This window comes from Apteryx rowi, unplaced genomic scaffold (genome assembly GCF_003343035.1).
Source record: "Apteryx rowi isolate R43461 unplaced genomic scaffold, aptRow1 scaffold_18, whole genome shotgun sequence".
In the NCBI taxonomy this organism is placed as follows: Eukaryota; Metazoa; Chordata; class Aves; order Apterygiformes; family Apterygidae; genus Apteryx; species Apteryx rowi.
In genome coordinates this window covers 1,405,511-1,425,337 of record NW_020448085.1, presented here as the reverse complement: position 1 = coordinate 1,425,337, position 19,827 = coordinate 1,405,511, and the positions used below count along the sequence as shown (strand labels likewise).

At 44.8% G+C, this 19,827-nt stretch overlaps 1 protein-coding gene across 1 annotated transcript in view; it reads left to right on the top strand.

The window, feature by feature from the left end:
- KCNIP1 (potassium voltage-gated channel interacting protein 1) overlaps positions 1 to 19,827 on the top strand; it is a 291,685-nt gene that overhangs the window by 123,374 nt on the left and 148,484 nt on the right. The window lies entirely within an intron of this gene.

Genomic DNA, 19,827 nt, shown 5'->3' with positions numbered 1-19,827 from the left:
AAAAAGCATGCCATCTAATGCCAGCTGGCCCTGGAGAAGGAAGGAAACCAGCGTCTGGCCTTCTCTCCATTTGGAGTCAGATGGGGCTGTTTCCCCAGTTTGCAAGGACAGCTCCATTGGCGTTTTGAAGATACTCTGATGCTGACTTGGAGTTAGAGCAGCAGTGTCCAGTCTTCTCAGGGGCCATGGGACTTATTCTAGTGGTAGGCTTGTCCTATTCCTCCTCTTTCTAAGGGCCTTTCAGAGATGGACAAGGAGAGTGGGGCAGTGGACTGGACACATTGGGTTGGCAGCCCTCCTGTTGGGTCGTGTGACAGCTTCCTGGGGTGTAGGGGGGGAGGTCTTGGGGGAAAAAAGGTGATTGAAGTGGGCTGTGGTGCTGGTGGATTACACTGGCAAAATGCAGGCTGGGCACTAGAGAAAGAGGTCTCATTTCACTACGCTGGAATTTTGTTTGATCAAGCCATCCTGTATCTTGATGGGTGGTTTCTGACTTAGTGTGAAATCAGCAGGTTTTTCTGGTAAGAGTAACTTGTCTCCTGTGTATTCAGTGAGCTATATTGAGAAGCAAAATAACGTCCAAACAAAAAGAAGCAGAAATATGTGCAAAATGTGCAAGAGTATCATTTGTGAATCACTTTTTATACTGTAGTAACAGCTGCTCCTCTCAGGGTCTGGTCATTTTGTGCTCCTTTGCTGCATTTTAATATGTAATAAACCTTGTGCAGGAGCAACAGACACTTCACTAACTTCTCCCATTTCAGGAAATCATACCGTTGTACAGAAAAGGTCAGGTAAGGGCAAACCAGGCAGAAAGCCAGTGTCAAGTCATGCAAGGCTATAGCTGGAAGAAACTGCGGTTTTATTATTAGTTCATCCTTAGGACTCCGGGGAGGATTGACTCTGCTTCAGCTCTTTAGCAAGTATTTGTCTGGCTTCTTAGAAATCTCAGGGGTGGAAATTGTGTGGCCTCCCTCAGTGATCTAGAACAGGGATTCTCCTAATGCTATAAATGGGTTTTCCTGGTGTCTAGTGCCTTCATCTCCCTCCTCTCAGTTCAAGCCCTCTTTGGTTTTTTGATCATATTCACCCTGGCCAGTATTATGAAGATCTTGCCTTCAGCCTTTCCACGAATTAGACTAATAGAGTTCTTGTCCTCTGCCAGAGCTACATAAGATGTTTCCATCAATCTTATACGGTCTTTTAAAGCAGCCATGAAGAATAAACTCAAAGTATTATATATTGCAAAATCGGGGCTGTAGGACATAAGGTTAGAGCTTTGTCTCTGAAAAACATAGTCTGGCTTTTCCCTTAAAAACAGCAAGGCATCACAAAATGTTGTTGGTGGGCTATAAGCTTGTGTACCTTGTTCCTTGGACATATACTGAGATGTACATGGCTGTGAAAATATCAGCTTTGTGGAGCTGATATTATGGTATCTAATCACAGATTCAAATTCTACTAGCTAAAAGAAGTGAGAAACCAATAAATAAGATTTTTGGTTTGATCAAAACTTCACTGAAGTGTTGGGGCAGGGGAATCCCTGTCTTTGGGGGAGAAAGTTAAATGCTGGCAAATTGGTCTTTAAACATTTCAAACTGGAAGCCAGAACACTGGAACATTTTACATTTTAATTTTGTTTGTCTTTTAAAGTTGGAATTAGTTACTGAGTTTGGTACCTATCAGGAACTGTTCAGATTGACACCAAGCTATTAAACAGAAATGTATTTTTATTTGTCAAAAATCTTGATTTTTTTTTTTCTTCCAGTTGCTTTGGAAATGTGGATAACATATATGTATGTATATACACACACATGAATGCTGTCCCCCATTCCTACAGGGCAGAGAACTGCTTAAATTTTGTGTTTTCAGGCTAATGGGAGTAGCGAGTCCTTTCCCTCCAGAATTGGCTTTGTGGGTGGACTGCTGTAATCTGCTGGTAGGATATCCAAATTACTCCCCTGTTATTGGGGGGGATTGGTGTGCACTTAGTCACTCTGAAAACCATGTTTCATTCTTGTTGTGAGCTGTAATTCCCAATGCAGCAGAGAGAAAGAGACTCTTTTGGCTTCTTATTTGTACACAGAACTTAAATGAAGGTGCTCGAGACCAGCTGTTTCGCTAATTCAGTTAGCCAGTTGCCTCTGCTCTCTGTATCTGCTGGCACTTTAGCTTTTTCCTCATTTCCTCCCCGCAGCAATTGCTAGTGTAAGTCCTCTGGAGCTATTAGCTCATTTTGTGAGGCAGAGAGTTGTTTTCCATGTTTCTTCACATCTGCTTGTTTTTACTAATTGCATTTAGTCATCCACAGGGCTGCAATTGCCTCTTAGGTCAAAAAGGCTGTACTAAGTTTCCACCCCCTGGCACAGTGATGCCGCATCCGAGCAAAGCATCGGGAAGGAGCCAGTGCATCTCCTCCTAACGCTCCTAGCTAGGGGCGGTCAGCGCCGTTACATCCTAGAGACAGAGGCCTTTCTTCTGCTGGGGCAATGCAAGGTTAATGTGATTTATTGATGCTTATCATTCTTTTGCCTGTGGAGCCGGACGCACACACCTGTGGGCAGATGCTGTTGTATATCAAGTGCCATCCCCTCTCCCATACGGACAGCTGCTTCTTCTGTCATTCTCTAATGCGTAACCCTGCTGACGGTGCCCATTAATCAAACCAAGCTGAATGTTCCAGTTCAATATTGCAAAATAACTTTATCTTCATTTTATTTTTTATGTCCTTGGATTCTGCAGCAAGAGACTACATCTGTTCTCTCCCCCTGACAAGCTTATTGATCTTTCACTAGAGTGGTGGTTTCTGATAACCGCCTACCTGAACTAGCTATGGTGGGAATCAAAGGACTATCCTTTGTGTACAGCGCCTCTGTCATCCCAGCTGCCAATATTAGCAAGTCTGACCTTAGATATTTTTAATGGAGCACTGTCTGTGTGTTCGATGCTGTGTGGATGTGGTCTCTGCCCCCGAGGGACTTAAGGGTTGGTTATGATCTTTTTAATACAGTCAGTTCTTAACTGAAAACCGAGCTGTTTAATACTCATAGAAAGTGGCGTTAAAATTTTGCTCTAACAAAGCTGAAATTGCTAGGAAGTATACAGAAATGGTACTCTTTTCCCTATTTCATCACTGTAAGAGCTTCATCGTGCAACGTATCGTAAGGATTGAAGAGCATAAGAAAGACTAAGAGCATAACAGTAATGAGTCAGGTACACATCTAGCCAGGTGCAATGTCTCAGTTCTGGGGCAAACTACAGACAAAGTACAATGGCAAAATTGGAACCGGTGATGAGGTCTCCAGGGAGCTCTGTTAGGATGTTCCTCCGCTCGAGAGGCGGTGTATAACCATTATTACGGGCATGCAGCTAACTAGTCTGCAAAGGACGCTAGAGCGTTATTTTAGCTGATTATTACACAGCAGTGAAATATAAGAAGATAGCTATTAGCAGTACTTTGTATTATGTAAATATGGTCTGGGGGGAAAAAAACGTATTGAAATTGCCCATATTAAACCATTCACTGAGGGCATCAATGCTTTGGAGCACAGACTTGAAATTTAGCAGGCCTTTTGTATCAGAGAAGGTAAGCTGCTGCTTTACTCTTGTGTTAGAAAATCTGCCCAATTTTGGTTATGTGCCTTTGAAAAATCTGGAAAACGTTTTTGCGTGTACTACATAAAGACTTGCTGGAGTTTCTGTCCCAAATTCTCTCTATGCTGACCATGCTATACTGGGATGAGCGGGAGTTTCCTCGTAGATGGTCTTCTGAGTACTGGGCAGGAGTTTGGATAACAAAGCTGAGCAAGAAGAATGTCTCAAGTGTCCTTTCCCTCTCAGTGAACCAGAGAATAAATCCCTCGTTCAAGTGTATGGGGGACAAAAATTGAAGGACTGGGGGTACAGTGAGGGAAACAGGTTAGAATGGACTTGGCCCATGTGAGACTGCCTAGCTCTGCGTTCAAGCTCGGACATATGTCTGTGTTTTCAAACAAAGTTTTATTACCGTACTCTTCTCTACCGACCTTCGCTTTATTGTTAGTAAGTACTAGTATGTCTGCCGGAATAACTTTGTTTTCTTACCAATACAACCATAAACTTATAGTTCTGAAAAGGCCAGCGTACGGATCGGGAGCAGGCCCTATTTGCTCCATAGCAGTATCTGGGTTCATTTGGCGCTTATGCAGAAGTTAAACATCCACTGAGTATTACAGATCTCAGACTGTGATGCCCCTATGATGAGTGAAGCTGTATCTGTAACATGAGGATGTCGGGTCAAAAGTATCTGTCACTGTTCACAGTTGCTTCAGTGTTGGGACTAGACTCGGTTCTGGTATTGGCAGAACACCCTCCTTGGCGAGGGCCTTATTCCAGAGCTGAGTTTGTTCCACACAACATCAGGATCAGTGCAGCTTCTGCTTCTGGGGAGTTTGGCCTTTGGTCTGCACATGTCCCAAGCTGTGATGTGTCGAATGCCTGGCTTTCCTTTGCCGAAACTTGGGAGCTGCCTCTGTGGCCTGAAGACTGCTGATCTAGAAGAGAGGGTGAGCGTCTGTCCGTAAGGGGGTTGTCTAGAAGTAAAGGCAGGATCAAAATGCTCTAGCTCTTCCCTTCCACCTCCCCACTTCTGCCGCTGCTTCCTCTTGACTGCCACAGCGCAAACATGAGGGTGGGAAAGCTTCTGTGCTGTAGATGCTCACATCCATGGAGAGTTTGAACTGTGCGGGAATTGCTGGTGTGCTTTGCTAGTTCACGAAGAAGGCTGTGCGCAGTGTGTGCAGGCTCCGCTGTGGGGGTGTGACGGGCCTCCTCATGAGAGGAATCAAGGCTGAAGGCAGGACTCCCTCAGGCAGGGGATTAGAGGAAACTGCAGGATTCTCAGGAGTGTTTTTGGCTTTTTCACTTACCATTTCATTTCTGCACTGGCCCTGCCTCCATGAGGGTAGATGTATTGTAATGGCAGTGTCTAAGGATTAGTATTTCTGAGTCCTAAAATGTCTTTGTTATCTCAGGGAAAGTTGAGTTACGAAATGCTTATTTTGTATTACTAATGCTGATGGTCAGATTATTTTTTTTTTAAGCTAAATCTGTTCAAGTTTCAACTTTTCTTCCCTTTATGTCAAATTCATAAGGCATCTCCTAGCATGATAGCTTGTCAGGGTCTTTTCCGTGGTATTGTAATTCCATGTGCTATGTGTGAATTCCTGTTCCCCAAATGTAGTGTTTAGTAAATCAATTTTAATTTTGGATATTGCAGCTATTTAAACTGGCCACAATTCTGGTCCATAGCCCTGAGAGTAAATAAACTCTGTTTATTATTGTCAGAAATATATGGATATAGGCCGTAAGAAGTGCTTTTGAAACAGTGAGAAGTTCTCAAGTGCATTTGCCTGGTTTGGATTCCTTTAATTTTTTTAAATATCCTACAGTGATGAATGGGAATTCTCTAAGGACTCCAGGACTTCTTCCCTCTTCTGCTGACCTTCTTCTCAAAAAAGTTTCTTTCTGCAACCAGTTTACTCTGTTCCTTTTCTTCTGTGGTCCATAAAGGATCTCTTTTTGACTATCTCCTAGTCTTTGTTTGATAATCCCCATACCAGTTGTCATGCAGTCTGTCTCCAGTCTGGTGGCTGTTGTTTAGGGATGGCCTCTCTTTTCCCTGGAGCTCTTCCTGAAAAGAAGTTCCTTGCCTTTGGCAGCAGCTAACTCTTTGTCCAGGGGAGATCTGTGGTGCTCAAAGATCACCAAATTTAACACAAGATGTTAAACTTTCATTTCCATATAATGTAAAAAAGGCAATAAGGAAGGTAGAGAAATGTTGGCACAGATACCATAATCTCAGTATCCAGTAGGATTAGTGGGTTGTGTGCAGATTCCCTAAATCGACATCCCCAAACAGGGAAAAGCCTTAATAATCATCATGAAAACCATTTTGTCTGTCAGCCAGCAATGTGTTCAAAGTCTGTAAAACTGATTGATAGAAAAGAATTTGCATTTGGCAGTATCTTTCACCCCACAGGATCGGAAAGTGCCTTGTGAGCCATATACATTTTCAGGTGGTCACCTCTGGCTTGGGAAGCACCAGCCAACTCATATGCTGCAGAGAGGCCTCAAGGAGAAAACTTGGCCCAGAACGCAGCCACAAGATCCCTCTCCTACAAAAGGAAGCTTTTAATGTCTGAAATTAACTGAGAGGGTTATGGGCAATTTTATTTTATTATCTGAAAAGCCCCCACCTAATAAACTGCATGTTGTTTCACTCCTGTGTTAGAAATCTGAGAAGCTGACTTGCTCAGGACTCGAACCAATGCTGTTGGGTGTGGGGAGTATTTGAAACAGCTCAGTAAACTGTTTGTTTAAGAAGTGTAATTATAAGCAAGCAGAGCATGGACTATAATATTCAAGAAGTGTCAGACTGCTATTTCTCATTCGTTATTTGTATAAAGTACAGAAACAGTGAATTTAATGATGCGTGAAAGAAGTGCTGTTCAGTATGTAAACTGTCTGCAACTCCAGCACTAACTAGTTCACTGCTCCAGCTAAACATGTAATTATACTTGCAGGGAAAAGATTCCTTCGGATTTGTAAAGTAACAAAGGCACTATGTAAATGATTTGAAGCTATGCTCTTAATTTAAAAAACAAAGTTAACCTTAGCCGGTCCTGTTTCTTAACAAAAATAAGAGTAAAATAGCTAGTGTATTTTTGTCCTTTTGTTTTCCTTTCGCATCACTCACTCTTTTGTATTTCCAAATGCTCGAAAAACTGATGAGCCTGAAAGTTAGGAGATTCAGCTCATTCCAGACTGGCTGGTAGCAAACTAGCTTGCAGGGCTTTTGTAGAAAATGCCTCTTAAATAAAATGCAAACAAGGTTTTTTTGAGACTTTTTTTTGTACTGGATCAAATGTAAGGTGTTACGTTAAAGGTATAGGGTCAAACGAACAGCTGGAGAGGCCGCAGCAGCCTCTGAGAAGTGTGTTTGTTGTTTCCAAAAAATTGTAGCAGAAGTATTGTGAGAACGAGAGCTCTTAGCTCCCTTGGTGATTGCACCCAGACACACCGTAGCTCAACCTCTTTTCAGTTGAGTTCGGTAGCTACTACATGCTGGCCTGATCTCTTGCTGTTAATAAATCAGTGGTGGGTTCTCCATGGTTGTCCTCCTGATGCTGCTTGCACCATGCTTGTAAGGAAGCTCTGGTTGTTATGACTGATGTTTGTGTCGTAGCCTTTGACCATCCATGTTGCGGGGAGTAAGTGAAAGTGTCTGGTGCACTTACGCTCATATCTCTTCTCAGACAGGACTAACAGACATCCAGACTTTCCTGGACATGTTCCCTTCCTTTACCTGGACACTTGTAAGTTGATAGTTTCTGTGTTCTGTCCTGGATTCCCTGGTCCCGAGCACGGGTTAGGTGCAGTACGTCTGTGTGACTGCGTTGCATGAAGCAGGAGTGTGCTGCATCCAACAACAGCAAGGAAGGGCGGCCCGTAGAAACTGCTTTAGCCCTTCGACAAGTCTGCGGCAGGCTGGTCAGAGCAGCCGTGCTCCAAGGAGCCTCCTTGAGGCTTACGCTCACAGACCTCAGTCGCGCAAGCACAGAGAAACTGTACTCACACGTGCGGTGTGCCAGCACATCGTGTGAGCATCAGAACTGCTCTCCGTGTAGCACCGCGCGTTTGTGCATACAGCTCTGGCCAGAAAGCTCCAGGGAAGGAAAAAGCAGTCCTGTGCTCATGACAATGCTGAAGCGTAATAACCTTGTTCTGGCCGTGGTCCAACTTGCAAGGTATTTCAGGAGAAGACACCTAATGTTCACACCTTCACTTCTGTGAAAAATGCCCTTCCAGGCGTGCAAAGCAGTACTGCGTTCAGAAGGCAGAGAGCTTTCTGTGTTCAGATCCCGGTCTCCGAGGTCGTGATCTGGATCATTCTGTAGGTAGCCATCTGCTTATTGTGCCATAGGTATGGTCAGTGTGAATTCCCAGTCAACAAAGATGAAATGAAAGTGCCAGGTAGTTGGGACAAAGCTAAAGGAATTGTTACCAGACTTTCCTATGGGTCTGATAAATTGTTGTCAGGATGGGCAGAAAGGAAGGAATGAAGGAACGTTGAATTTATTATTTAGGTGAAAGAAAAAAAAATGTGTGTATTTTAACAGCAAGAACTGTGCTTTGTGACATTGATGAGGATAAATACATAGGATCACAGTATAAAGTTTGCTTTAGGGAGTATAGGAAATGGAAAGTATATTTGCTCTGACAAACACTTCTGGGGGGGGACCCAAAACCAAATCCACAAGTATGTGAGTTGAATAAATGGTTTGCAATCATAGTCCTTTTTTTTTTCCTAGTGATGTAAAAGGTTTGAAAAACAACAGCTATGAAAGTTAGTTAGGAGAAGGTTTGCCCTGATGAGACAGAGAAACTAAGCAAATACTCACTGCTGTTGAAAACTGCCTACCCTAATAAGATTCAGTAATTACATGATAAAACTGATGCCAGCATTTTAAACATTTAAGCATAGAGCAAAGGAGATTCAGATTCAAAGGGGAGAATCACAATGTGAGTTGCAAAGAGAATTTTAAACAAATATTTCAGAAAATTTTCAATTCAACTTTCCAAGTCAACTGAATGATGTCCCTGGGCCTACCAGCACATATTCTGGTACAGTGCAGGACACTGGGTGCTGGTGGAGTCATTGCACTGCACAGGGACGGACCGTGTGTTGCAGGAAGGCATGCTCAGTCCCTGCATGTGCTCTGGACAAAAGCTGCATGGCCAGGAATAATAGAGTAGTAAGCCTAAACTGGTAAATAATTTTTAAGAGGCAGGTGTATTAACCCAAGCATACCATCTTGCAAGGAAGGTCTTAGTTATTGGCCATCTCCAAGCAAAATTATGCCTGACAGCAAGCAAAAACATCATGAGGACATACTGATAAGTACTATTTGTTATTTTTTTGCCTTGGTGGTCTTTATTCTCTGTCTCTCTCTTCTTTTGTATTTAAACCATATTTGATAGTGGTATTTCTACATCCGTACTAGCATGGTACCATCATGCTGTACTACTGGGCACTAACTGGGATGACAGCTCAACAGGTAGGTTGGAAAACCCATTACCAGCGTGGGAAGCAGAGCCGGTTTTCCCTGCTCTGGTGACGAGTGCTCAGTGCCTGGTGCCTCTGCCTTGCCAAAAAGCTGCCGTGTGCCCGTGTCTCCACAGTTTGTGCATGCACAATCTGACAGCCTTTTGGGGTCTCATACTAGTTATCAGCTTGTATTACGTCGTCTTCACCATCTTGTTCTGATGCTCTTGAGCTGTCCATCAGGCGCTGATACTGTAGAGCTGTGCTGGAAACAAGAGGTTTGCTCTAGGAAAAGGCACTTACAGGCTAGACATCAGTCTCTCTTCTCGGGAGAGCACCATGAAGGAAAGCCAGGCATGAAAACAAAGGGACCTGAGCAGCAGCGGCTGCAATGAGTAACGAAGCTCAGTTGCTGTGGGAGTTGGGTGTCTCTTGTGCCTCTCTGCAAAGCCCAGCCCTGCTGGCGAGGAGGTTGTTGGGGAGCGACAACACATGCCGTTTTCTGGAGTAACGGCCAGGAATTGGATCAGGAAATACTCCTACCTGTTTGTAAAGCGTGCGTGCTCTGTGTTTAGAGGTAGGTCTACGTTTTTCTTAAACTCTTTAATGCTGAAGGAGAGAATGCTTTAATAGCAAAATAAAAACTGCAAAATCAGTTGCAGTTATTTTGCTCAACTAGCAGTCATCCAATACAACTGAAGCATGGTGGGGTCTGAGTATAAGTAAATATTGAATTAAGCCTCATCAGGACATTTTTATCTGTCACCGAGTTCAGTTTTAAATAGCACTTACGCAGGCATCTTTCAGACAGAAAAAAATTTCTACTGCCTTGAGTTGTATGCCTTCAGATTATATATTAGTAATATTTTGGGAAAAACCTTCTGGAGGATTGACCAGACAACTACTAAATGTTAAAGTTTGGGCCATCTGTGGAGACCTGGACATGTACCCAGTTTTATACATGAATAGATGCAATCAAATAAAATACCCAGGAGGGCAGGTGGTAAAGACAGCAGAAACTGATAAATTGAAAAATGTGGCCAACCCAAGCAAAATTAAAAAAAAAAAAAAAGCCTGGGCAGTGAGCCAAAACAGCCATTATTCATAACGCTGTAGTTGTGAGATTAATAATATGTCATGTAATGTTTGTTCTTGTTTAGTTACCCCTATGTAGCTGTTATTAGCTGTTTCCAAAAAAAAAGTGTCCAAAAGTGTGCCGCCCTTCTGATATCCGGTGTCGCAGTATGCAGCTCGTGGCAGCTGCGTTGCTTTGTGCCGACGGCAGAATGATGCGGGCCCTGAAAGGGGCAACATCTGTGCGTGCCTTTTATCTATCTCCTTCTGATAATTAATGTCAGCACAAAAAGAAAAAGTCCATTGTTTCTTCTGAAATAAGAACTTCCCACACTTCACATTTAACATTTAAATTCTCTCTAACTTAAGCCACATCTTCTTATCTGCTACATGGGAATATATTTATTGGTGCAAACTTTTTAGAGATTGCCTAGGTGGAAAAGCATATGGGTTGCTTTTCCTTGTGACTTTTTTTTTTGCAATTTAATAAATCATAAATTATGCTGCCTTGGGGGAGTAGGGTGAACGGGATGAGATGCCTTACAGCTTTTTCTTTCCATGGCTTCAAGCTAATTATTATCATATTCTGTTTTACAGTAGTACTTGGAAGCACCTAGAAATGCTCTACAGACTAGCTGATAAAACACAGAAAAGAGACCTTGCTCTAAGTAATCCTGAGCTGACCTAAGTGAAGAATAAGAGGGCAGTGTTGTCCCCAGTTTATGGCTGGGCACCTGAGGCACCGTGTTAGAGAGTGACATTAAGGCTGCTCAGGAGGCCTTTGCAGAGCAGAGAGGTGAATCTGGATCTCCAGTGCTGGAGCCGAGGGGCTTGGAGAGGGGGCATTGCATCTTAGTTATGCCCAGGTTAAAGAAAAAGAGGTGGTGGTTAGGAATAAATTCAGGGTCTGTGCTTGGATCTTAGCTTCTAGAGCATGCAGTTCTGTTTTTTTTGCTTTGGACCTGTTTTTATTCATCAAAAGCACTTATAGTGTGCTTTTCTGAACTGCATGTTTTTTGTGTTCTGGATTTTTCTCTGCTGATTCTGCTGGTGCCAGTTTTGTTCTTTATCTTCTTCAACCTTGAAATGTGGAAAATGTATATGCAAATATACTTCAGTAGTTTTTCACCACTGTTGGTCTGTTAAAATCCCCCGACCTTCCACAGCAGCACTATGGCTATTCACTGTAAGCACAAATACTGTCAGCGTGATGGTCTGAAGAGCATCCAGCACTCTTCAGCTCTGTTACTGGCATTTCTCACCTCTATTCTGACAGCAAGAGTGGCAAAATTAGCATTTCGCAGCTGGAGCTGTCGCTCCGTGCGCGGAGCTGACACCGTCCAGCAGCAAGAGCTCTGCACAGATGTCGTCCCCCAGGGGCCACCGCATGGGGCGGCAGAGGTGCACAGTGCTAGTCTGCAAATGGCTTGCTACTTGATGCCTGAAGTTGCAGAAAACGCTGCTTCATGTCCCTTTTTGCTGAAATAATGGGAAAGCTTGCAGAAGGCATGTTGCTGTGACACATGTTCCAGTTCTGCAGCTTTCCTGGAGCGTAGCTTTTGGTGCAGCGCTGCGAAGCCCAGCGAGCCTTTGCGCCTCAGCTTGCCGCCTGCCTCGCAGTGACACCCAGCTGTGCGCTGGTGTACTGAGAGACGCTTAGCAGGAAACCAGTGTTTCTTCATCCATTTTCCACTCAGAATTCAACACTCGCAGGCACCTTGCAATCAGCAACGATCTCTTGCTGGAAAAGGAGTCCAAGGAGGCACAAATCAGTCCCTCTTAGGGAATTCTTACCCCAAATTTAGCAGCAAATACAGTGAACGCTCTTCTAGTCATCGTGGGACACCCACCTTCTCCACTCGCGAGTGGGTCCCGGCGGCTTGTCCCCAGACTCCGCTGTTGCTGCTGCTGTCTGCTTTGCGCCGTGTTTTGAGCGCAGACCTCCGCCCTTCTCCGCAGCGCCAGACGTGGCCCCCAGGAGCTCTTTCGGCCAGCGAGGCTGCTCTGTGTCAGCGTACAATTCAGACCTAGATTGTAATTTCCGTCTCTTTCTCCTCTCTAGATGACAGCTGCTGTGCGTGTCGGTGGGCGCTCCCCTCGTCTGAGCGGAGCAGCCCCCCAGCCTCTGCCCAGGCTTCCCAGACGTTCCCCGTCCGGCCCTTTCTCCCCCTTACTTGTGGTGACCCGTCGGTCGCCCCGGGAGCTGTTTCGGGGGACGTTTTCCGGCTTGTTCCCTTTCCTCTGCGCGGGCGTTTCGTCTCAGAGGCCCCAGCGCCGCCGCAGGCCGGTGGGCAGCCCGCGGCCCCCGGCGCCCCTTGGCCCCCGCAGCAGCCGTCGTGTGCAGCGAGGCGGCGGGACGGCGGCGGCGGAGCGGCTCCTAAGGAAGTTTCTGGTTGCCATCTAGTGTTCAGCCGGGTTTCAGCCCGGCCATGCCCGTGGCGGGAAGAAGGTGCCAGGGCCGCACGTGCGTCCGCCCCGCGCGCCCGTTTCTCCCCTCGGGCATCGCCGAAGCGCCGGCCTGTCCTCCGGGCTCAGCCTGAAGTAACTGCGAGGAAAGACTGAAAGCGGGAAGGAAAGGGAAGGAAAAAAGCCAGAGAGAACTGGAAAAGGGTGTGAGGGGGGATCACCGGGAGGTCCCCGCTCGGCGGGGCTGAAGCCACGCTCTGGCAGGTGCACGAGGAAGTCGGTAATTACGCAGGTGGTGATGACGCTTTCACGTTTTTGGTGACGTTTTCAGTTAGAACTGGCTTTCAGCTGCTCCTGGCTTTCCTGAGCTTGGCTGGAAGGAGTTGTGCCGTGCCTCTACGTTAGGCAGCCTTCCTTTCCTCTGTGGGGGAAGGGAAAAACTTCGGCTTTAATGCACTTTTGTCTGGATTTTTGTTTTCCCTGCCAGCACTCTGAGGGTTTCTTTTTGCTTTTTTGCAACTTCGGCTGTCGGGACAGGCCGTGTGCTTTCTGACAGCGGTGCGCCCTTTGCCCTCCTGGCTACCCCCCGGCCAGGGGCGCGGGCGCCGGAAAACCTGCCGCTGAAGCTGGTTTCTGCTGAGCAGGTGTCTAAAGTCGCCAGAGCCTAAAGCTGGGCTTCAGCACGCTTGAGCCTTTCTCGTTTCCTGATGCCATCCTGGCTTTACGTGTACCACCCTGGCAGGGAAAGGAGGCCGGGGGCTTTCTAAGGTAAGAACCAGAGTTTCCCCCAAAAAACTTTGGTTGCGGGTAATGGTTAGACTTGAAAATAAAAGCAAGCAATGTTTCTTCTGCATGTTTGCTGGCAGAAATGCCGGCCTGGCCCCAGTCTTTGGTCCAGAGTTGCATCTACGGTACGTTACGGAGCAACCTGCCTGCAGTGAGCTTGTAACACCCCCCCCTAAAACCGGGGGATGTTTTAGCTGCTATGTGGTAGCTCCCCCCCCCCCCAAACTCCTGAGCATTAAACATCGGCATATCGGGCGAGGAGGTTTAATACTTGTTCTGATGCTATTGTACCGGAACGCTTTTCACGTCATCTGAGCCGCGCAGGAGTGTGAAATGAGGCTGGCCTCTGAGACCGCAGGAAACTGAGAGTGGAAGTGAACTCGCTGGAGATAAGTTAGTTCTCACGACTCTTTTTTAGAGAAACGTTTCTCTCGGTCTGTTAAGATTATCAGCTGCTGTGCCAACCGCCTGTGATAACGCAGGAAAGGAGGAAATCGCGGTAAGAAATCGCAGGCTGCTTGTGAAGCCTTTGCTAGCAGCCCTACAAAAATCAAGGGAGCAATGTACTCGGAGGCAGACTGCCCGATCTCTCCGAAGCGCAGGCATCACTCCGTCGGGTGTGCTGCGCTCGGCGCCTGGGTGAGGGAAAAGGGTTGTTTTGTTTTGTTTTGTTTTGTTTTTTTCCCCAATGTTCCTTATCAAAAAGTTTTAATAAATAAATAAAACAAATCGTCAGTTAACTAGTTTTCACTCCCAGTCTCTGTGACTGGGGTCCCCTCAGCAGCCTCTTGGCAACAGTAATGTTTGAGAAGGATTAGTTGAAATGAAAGTTTAACTTTTTGTCGCATTTCTAACAGAAAGTCATATCGCTTGGGTCCTCTGTAGAAGCAGTTTTTGCCAGATGCATGCTGTGAGAGAAGGACGAGAGTGAAGCTTTGGCCTTGCCATCTGTTCTTTGGTACAGCCAAAGACCTGCGGGACTCCATCTCTGGAGCTCCCAGGCACATCTCCCTGCTTTACTGAAGAGTTTCGTAATGTTATGTTAGAGATGTTACAAAAATGCTGTTGCAGGCACTGTTCAAGTATATGGATTTTCAGAGGCTTGTGAGGAACTTCCCTAGCTGCTGGCCCACCTCCTTCACCCCCATCTGCTGTCTGAGTGTGATGAGAAGTTTTCCTGGAGTTAGGGGGCGGGTGAGAAGAGAACGTTTCCAGGGATTGCAGCCTCCAATTACTTGTTTCTCTGCTGGCCATAAGTTCTTGGCCGATAATGAAAAGACTTGGATTGTGTGTTGGGTTAGTTGAAGAAAAGCAATATTAAGGAGAGCCTTCAATGCCACAAAACTGTGAGCTGCGTGGCTTTGTTTGCAATGTGTCAACTTGTGGGTAATCTGCAAAATAGTTTGACCTAGCAGTTGCAAGGGGAGTAACGCATCCAATTATCCACTCGCTTTTCAGCTTTTGCTTTCACTTAGATTTTGTTTGTTTGTTTATAGTATCCATCACTGTGGTATCCCCAGACCTTCATCAAATCAGTAATTAGACATGTGCCTAAGGCTCATTGGCTAGAAAACCAAGTATATCCTTAAGCACTTTGAGTAGAGAAGGAATACCCATATGCCTGAATGCTCTTCTAAATGGGATTAACAATATGAGATATAAACAATCCTGTAGTATTTGGGCTAAGACAATTTGTCTTTGATGCAATGGACTGTCAATAATGCTAAGAACTGCATGTTTGTGGCACTGTCTGTGCCCTGTGATTCGGGTAATATCTAAGCTCCAGGAATTTTTTTCCCTCCATTCTGATTGCCCAGAGAGTGCTCCTAAAGCTAAAGATGTTTAGTTCATGGGCTGTGTTAGAGGTCAAGGACAAAATAAGCCTGACTTCCTTCAAATTGCGAGTATCTAATTCTAAAGGAGTCAGAGCAAGGAAGAAGCTGCTTTGCAGTCCTTGCATAAAAGCTAAGCTTAGTTGGGGGTGATTCTTGGTGCCTTAGTCTTAGCTTACAACAGACTATCAGGGTAAATGAGAGCTCTGCATTGTTAACTTGGCTATGCAGCCACTACCATCAGGAGGACCTCAAGGGGAACCTGTCAGAGGTGGATCATAGATCCCGAGGTCTCAATGTCACAAAAGGGTCAAGACGCTGGCTGAGATGGATTTGCTTCCCTTTGCAAATACAAGACCAGCAGACACCCATCCTTGAGTTGTTGTGGCAATACCTGAACACAGTTTACATGTAGTTGGTACTAAAATATCACATTACCATGTGTCTCTAAATCTGAGGTAACAGTCCTGTATCCTTAGGAGATGTAAAAGTGAAAGGAAGTAATCACAGGATAACAAGTTTTCTTGGGAAATGCAGGGAAATTGAAAGTGGAAATACAACACAGTGGCGAAGTATTTCGTGTTTACGGCAGATCAACTATTTATTGTTCCTGTGGTCTGGAGCTCTGGTGCCTGTTCACACCACTGGCAAATGTTTGGTAGGTTGAATTAATTTACTCTGAACAGTCTTTTACATTGCTACAGTTTTTTCATAGAACAACCCTGAGAATGCAAAGTTGCTTTAGCTTCAGGGTTATGATATCTTTCAAGGGGTTGTCAAATTGATCATAAATGGAGAGAAGCTGTTAAGAAAGCATCTGCCGAGAGGGGGATTATGCTGTTAAAAAAATCGGAGTTTCTCTGAATGCTTTAGGGAAATGCATGCTATCTTTGTGCATGAAAGATGTCTTAACGGTCTGTATAGTGAACTTCCTAGTAATGAGGAGTTTTTGCCTTTCCTGCTTTCATGCTGAAAACTGCTGTGAAATGCAGCGTGTGTATATCCAGGTGCTACTTTCAGAATGAGCCCATTACCCAGGAACTGGTCCCTTAAAGGCAGACCTTCACTGCTTGGTTGGAGAAGTATATACCTTAGCAAGTGCTTTGTTTTTTGAGTTACTCTCCTAAACATGGATATAAAAACAGAAGGAAGGCTGTCGCGTTAAGGGTGCAATTTTTACAAAGAGGCAGTATTCAGAAATGCAGGGGCTATAATTTTGGCAGTTATTAGAGAGCCCCTGCTGACTTTAAGTATATGCTTTATGTTTTTATAAGAAGGCAAAATCGAGACATCTGCTGCAGCTGGTTTTAGCCAGAGTGCAATAATACAGTACCATCCTCTAACTTAAGGTTAAATGGTCTATTTCTTCTCCAACAGTTGTTCCGCAGGTAATTGTGGTGTTAAGCACCTCGTCTTACCTCACATAATCTTGTATTATCCCTTAATGTTGGCTTGAACGCTCTTTAGCACATCCATTAGTATGCAACCAACAAATATAAATAGTCCTGACTTGGATGTCATTCCGGTGCTATATGTGACAAAAAGGACAAGGCGCAAAAGCCATGAAGGGCCTCTGTAAACACTGAAGGTGTTGACGCACAGGTCCTCTTATTTGGTGTATTCCTCTGTTTTCAGTCTGGACTTCCTATCTTTGTCGTCTTCCTATATTCTCATTTTTGAGAGCTCTTCTCTTGCCTCCTCGCAGCCTGATCTAGGACACATTCAGTGGTCAATGGGAGAAGAGTCAAACCAACACTTCTTCCATTTCATAGCACGTTCCATCACATTTTTACCCCAGTCCATTTTTTTTTCCATTACCCTTCAATACTCACTGGAAGAGGCTCTCTCTGACTTACACACCTGGTATTACTAAGGACAGGCATGACCCAAGAGAGTTTCTTTGGTTGGGACAGGCTCTATGAAGCTCTTACCGCCTCTCAGCACCCCAGGGGTAGATACTGTACAATTTAAGGGCAAGAATGCAAGAATGAAAATAAGATAAAATGCCGATGACTGTATTTGCATGTTTTAACATAAATTAAATTCACTTGAATGAAGGTCACAAACACCCTGACTTTGAGCCTCTCAAGGCTGTGATATGAAGTAGGCCTTAAAGGATGCTCCTGGCTGGAGCTAGCATCTCCTGGGCTGCAGGCCGGAGCATCTTGGCTGCTCCAGCTCAGCTGCACCCGGAGCCATGCTGGGGCTGAGCTTTGTGCTTCTCAGCTGTTTTCTGCCGTTACCTGGGGTTGCTTTGGCTGGAGTTTGGGGAAATAAAATAAAGTAAATGAGAAGGGCTCTAGCTGCTCCTACCTGCTACTTTCTTGCCTCTTGCTTCCAAGTTCCTCTTTGACTTCTACCTGTTCGTGCCGCGTGGAGCCTGCTGCTGCCTGGCTCTGAGCACGGGCAATGTGCCCTCTCGCGTGGCTCTGCTGGACACTGGTGGCTGATGCCGCCCCTGTGTTGGCCTGGGGGAACGGGCCACCTCTGCTCCTCCTCCAGGAGGTACAGCATCCATGCGTGTGCCAGAAACCCCTCTCGTTTTTGTGTTTGCTATGATGCACTGAGCTTTATTTGCTGTTGTGCATATATTGCCACAAATACAAATCACGGTAGGAAGGAGTGTCGTATTTTCCAAGGATTTCACATACAGACGTCAAAGTCTGTATGTATAGACACATAAGGTTATTGCGTGTTCACCCAGATAGTCTCTTTGAAAATCTGAGCATTCATATGCAAAGCTGGTAAAGCATAAGGTGGAGTCATTTATTCACCAGGAAAAGAGGAGAATTCCTCACAGGGATAAACCCATGCTTGCATCAATATCACCATTTTTCCCTTTCCTCATGCAGAATCCATTATTTTTATTCCAGAAAGGCAGCCACGCAGAGTGTGGGTATGAAGTGCAGGGTTTCTGTTTATGTGAAATAGGGACAGCAGAGGGCAGCAGTATACTGTTATCTTGCAGCATTAAATCAAGTCCACAAACGGTACAAGGGAAGTGGTTGAAAATTTCAGTAGCATGAGAAGAGTGTAGGTTTAACAAGGAAAGCTACAACTGATTTTTTTTTTCCTTTTCTGTTCATAAGATCTAAGTCTTTCATTAATCTTGGACTCCAGGAATCTGAGGATGTTTAAATTGTATGTGCCATTAACTGTCAGTGTTTAAATACTAAATTGTGTCCTTCCATTATAATAAGGTTGAAATGCAATTTGGGAAAAATGGTAATTCCAAGTTAATGCTGACTACTGAATCTTTGCTTTTGTTTCTTTGAAAATTATGTCAAAGCCACCAGGTGGTGATAAGATCCCTTTTAGTCTTAAACTGGATTTTCCTACCTGGTTACCTTTTTTTTTCTTTTTTTTGGGGGGGAGGGGGGGGACATCCCGTAGCAGTGTTTAAATACAGTCCTGGCTGTTTGTTGTGTTTTGTGTTGCTGTCAGCGTCTCTCCGAACAACTCACCTAGCAGGTAACCTGTCGGAGAGAGCACTTTGTAGCCGTACTGCTCCTATGGCCTCTTGACCGTAGTGTAGTGGTAAATTTTTTTTAAAGTAGGTGTTTGTGGAGGGTGAAAAAAATGGGATAATATTCCTTGCTTTTACACTTCACTGAGCTGACTACCTCCAAAGACCCTTCAAGACGGGGCAGTCCTGTCTCCGTTGTGGATGGAGAACTGAGCCACAGGTAGCTTTATGTTGGACCTCCAAAGTCGCGTCAAAAGCACGTGGCAAGCGTCTGCTAGCCTAACCGATAGGCAATGCTTCCGCGAGCTTCGGGGAGCTCTGTGGTGGTTGGTAGATGAGTTATTTCCCTGCCAGGCTGAGACCTCGAGGACATGGAGTTCCTAGGCACTGGTATATCTTATTTGCGTTTGGATAACCTGGACTTGGAAAACCTGGGCTGGCAACTTCTCAGAGACTGATTATTTCAGATGCTTCTGATGGAACACAAATATATTTTTATTGTCTGATAATGTAAAAATTCACTGGTTTAATTTTCCAAAATCTGTGTTACCAGTATTGCATCTGACCCGGTCAGTCTAATGGCAATCTGTGTTTTACTGTGAAAAACTTCTCTATCTCTTTAATTAAAGCTACCTATCTTAAATGACAAGAAAGGCTTGTATAATGTGAGGGAAGCATTTCTAGTACTTTCGTAATTATTTCTAGATATATTTCACTCTTAATATGAGCAGATCCTGATGTCCTTTCCAGTGGAATGCTCAGCTTTGAATGACCAATTGATCAAAAAATTATCCTGGCTCTGGATAAACATCACCAGTTGAAGTTATTACTCAGTGTTTGTCTAAGCAACATTGGCAGAGCCTCCTTGTACCAAGTTCCGTATAGCATTGAATGGAGATGGTTATTTTTCAGTCTCTTCTTTTTGTATCTGCTGTGTTTAGGTGAAGATTTCAGCTCTTATAATGGGGGAAACGATGTGTTTTCACCAAATGGAGATGGAAGGCTTAGCCTTGTATTATTTCATCTTATTTTTTCCATTTATTTTATTTCTTGAGTCTCTAGCAGAGAGTTTTAAAACAACCATGTTCTGTTTTCTTCTCTATGTTTCTCAAAGAAACCCTGAGCTGCTTTGCTGGAGTGATTTGCATGTGCTTATGTTTCTGTCCCCCTCCCCCCCG